The sequence below is a fragment of the Macadamia integrifolia genome, chromosome 14 (assembly GCF_013358625.1).
Source record: "Macadamia integrifolia cultivar HAES 741 chromosome 14, SCU_Mint_v3, whole genome shotgun sequence".
NCBI classification, from domain to species: Eukaryota; Viridiplantae; Streptophyta; class Magnoliopsida; order Proteales; family Proteaceae; genus Macadamia; species Macadamia integrifolia.
The window spans coordinates 31,054,905-31,058,571 of record NC_056570.1 but is presented as its reverse complement, the minus strand read 5'-3'; the positions used below and the strand labels follow the sequence as shown (position 1 = coordinate 31,058,571).

The following is a 3,667-nucleotide window of genomic DNA, read 5'->3' as shown; positions in this document are numbered from 1 at the left end:
AAATACGTTAAGCCCTAATTTTATTAAAAAAAAAAAAAACCTGAACCTACACTTATCAACCAGCCAACAGTCACCGTAGGAAGAAAAAAAAAAAAACTAATCATACGAAGAAGGAAGAAGCAAGGAGAAGAAAGAAGAAAAGAAGAAGGAAGAAGCAGGGAGAAGAAAGAAGAAAAGAGACACAAAAAATCGCACAAATCAGAAATTTAAAATACAAACTAAAACATACCTTGAGAAGAATCGAAGGAGAAGGAGAAGCTAGAGGTTGCCGAAGGCTGTCGAAGGAGAAGGAGAAGCCGCCGGAGAAGAATCGAAGGAGGCGGCTGCCGCGGAGATCGCCAGAAATTAAAAATACAAACTAAAACATACCTGGAGAGAGATGAAAGCACTTTGTCGGAGATCGCCGGATGTCACCGAAGGCTGTCGGAGGAGAAGGAGAAGTCGCCAGAGAAAGGATCGTCGGACGTTGGGGCCTTGGGGGTTTGCGTTTTGGAGGCAAAGTAGCAGACTGAGAGAGAATGAGAGGCATGATTTTTACTGATTTTGGTTTTTTTTTTAAAAAATTTTTTTTATGGTAAGGGTTTTTTTTTTTTATATGGTTTTTTATCCAATGCATCACATGTGCATCAGACTTTATACACCTCCCAATGAGAATATGTAATTTGGAATCTTCATCTAAGCAATTTTAAAATTTATTTTAAAAAAAAAATTGATCCAATGCATCACATATGCATCAGACCTTATACACCTCCCAATTAGAATATGTAATTTGGAATCTTCATCAAGCAATTTTAAAATTTGTTTAAAAAAAAAATGATCCAATGCATCACATGTGCATCAGACCTTATACACCACCCAATTAGAATATGTAATTTGGAATATTCATCAAGCAATTTTAAAATTTGTTTTCAATTTTAAAATTTAAAAAAAAAAAAAAATTTGATCCAATGCATCATATGTGCATCAGACCTTATACACCTCCCAATTAGAATATATAATTTGGAATCTTCATCAAGCAATTTGAAAATTTGTTTAAAAAAAAAAATAGTAACCGATGATCTGGTCCGGATAAGGTAAGGTGCATCAACTCTTGCATTGCGGGATAGCATATTCCGACGTATGGTGTTATAAAGTTCTAATTCACGGTAACCTATTTTCAAATGTTTCCAGTAATTATGATAGATTGAAGATATACGTGGATAAAAAAAATATACGACAAGAAACATTCAATCGTCGGTCCTGCGGATGTGTTAATGTGTTTAAAAAAAAAAAATTCGATTCAATGCATCACATGTGCATCAAAACTTATACACCTGCCAATGAGAAAATGTAATTTGGAATCTTCAGCAAAACAATTTTAAATTTTACTTTTAAAATAGTGAGTACATAAGGCGACCGCCTCATACATAAGGTGCTATAAGGCGTCGCCTTTCGCGCCTTAGTGTATAAGGCGGTCGCCTTTCACACTTCTCGTAAGTCGGCGGACTGCCTTACTACCAAAGGACTGCATCAGGTCGCCTTACCAGCGCCTTAAAAACTATGGCTGACAAGATGAACAACGTAGGCAATATCAAGGCGGGTGACGGTCAAGTAAACAAGACTACCGACAAGTTGGCGATAAAGAGTAGCATCAGATAGAGGTTCCCCATCAGTGGCTCGCAACTTGGTATTGAGTTCTAGAGGTGTATCAACAGTTTTGTTATTAGTCAGTCTTGCTCGTGAAAGTAAGTCAGAAGCATACTTGGCTTGAGACAAAAAATAACCATCTGTAGCAGAGTAAACTTCAAGACCAAGAAAGTACCGTAAAGATCCAAGATCTTTCATCTCAAAATGCTGGCATAGAAAGAGTTATAAAGACTATATTCTTATAATGTCATCCCTTGTAATGAGCATATCATCCACATGAAGAAGTAAAAGTACAGTGCCAGAGGTAGCCTCACGAACGAAGAGTGCATTGTCATGTGGGCTTGGGGAAAATCCAAATGCAGAGATAGTAGAGGTGAACTTGTCAAACCAAGTACGAGGAGCCTCTTTAAGTCCGTATAAGGCACGACGGAGACGACAAACCTTATGAGGTGGATGAGAATATCCTAGAGGTGGTTTCATAAAGACTTCATCATGGAGATTGCCATTTAAAAATGCATTTTTGACATCCATCTGAGAGAGATAACAATGAAAATCTCGAAGACGAACAGATTGCTCTCTTCCCCGGTCAGGATATCGATGAGAGGTGCCGGCAGGAGAATCCACTGAGAGGCCTAGATCATTGGGCGGGTCGTCAGGAGTTAGAATCGATGTTGTTGATGGAAGGGGAAGGGTGGTGGGACGGTCTGGAGCTGGAGGAGCCTGAGGAGCAGAGTCTGGTGTTGGCAGTGAAGGAAAAAGGTCTAGAACGGGATCAGGGAGGAAGTCAGAAGGTACAGAGGAGAGAGAAGAGATTAGAAAATAATGTGTTTTCTCGAAAAACCACATGATGAGATATGCGGAGACGATGAGCAACTGGATCATAGCATCGATATCCCTTATGTTCGATGCCATAACCGAAAAAACAACATTGGGCAGAGTGAGGAGAGAGTTTATTACGTTCTTTGTCAGGGAGAAGAACGAAACAAAGACAACCAAAAACACGGAGAACTGAATAATCAGGAGGGAGACCATGTAGATGCTCATAGGGAGAGAGGTGGTGAGTTGCCGAAGATGGGGTGCGGTTGATTGTGAATACAGCAGTGAGAGCGGCCTCTCCCCAGAAATATGAAGATGGAAACTGTAAATCTTACTGTGTTTCATTATGTGTAGAACAACCTATTTATACAAGAGTTTTACAGGAGAAAGTCAATATTACAGTCAGGGGTTGGGGATGTACATTAGCACAAAGTATGACTTCTAATTTTGTTTTGCCTCTTTTATTATTATTTTTTATTCTCTGTTGCTACATTGCTTCGGTATTATCTCAATCTCCTTCTGTTATACCATTTAGGAGTCCTCATTTGATTATTATAAAAGAAAATCTTAAACCTTCTTAAACTTGAACTCTTTGTTGATGACATCAACATTTAATGTTCACAGAATAGTAACAACAGGTAGAGCTCTACTAATGTAACTTTCTCTTAGTTGGTCTCATTATTTAGTGTAACCTCATTGTTTTTAATTCATTTTTACCCTATATGATGTTAGGTATTCATCTTACTGCAGTATGTGCAGTGCCATGTGGTAGACTGGACTCACATTGAGCATTATTCATCTGTCCCTTGATTGAAGCTTTTGAAAAGAAGCAGGCCCTGTCTCTTGATAAAAATTCAGAGGGAGGACCTCGATAGTATTGTAAGTGTTGGACCTTTAAAACAACTAAGAGTCAAGTTTTTGGTGACTTTGTAGGCTTCCCACTTTCATACATGCCCTTTTCAAGTACATTTCTTATTTTCATGCACATTCTTTTCATGGTATATGCCGATTATTTTTTTCTATTTGGCTTCATCTGGTTGAATGTAAATGGAAGGGAAGGGAAGGGAAGTGATGTGAAATCAGTGGGATTTTTTATTTTTATTTTTATTTTATATTGATTTGTTTTCACTTTTCTTCTCTTTGTCTCTGTGCAACCAGATAGAGCCTTCTTGTTCTCATTTTTTTCCCTTATTGTAAAATATTCTTATTATTTTCAGTTGTTCAC

General features: G+C 38.0%; 1 long non-coding RNA gene across 3 annotated transcripts in view; it reads left to right on the top strand.

Annotated features, from left to right (window-relative positions):
- The window catches only part of LOC122061569, a 10,339-nt gene that overhangs the window by 6,051 nt on the left and 621 nt on the right, over nt 1–3,667 (top strand). Inside the window, exon 4 of one of the 3 annotated variants that reach the window (XR_006134680.1) lies at nt 3,175–3,321. This is a non-coding gene — a long non-coding RNA (uncharacterized LOC122061569). Of the gene's footprint in view, nt 1–3,174; nt 3,580–3,667 lie in introns of those variants that run through there. The other 2 variants (XR_006134679.1, XR_006134678.1) reach the window with 2 other exon arrangements.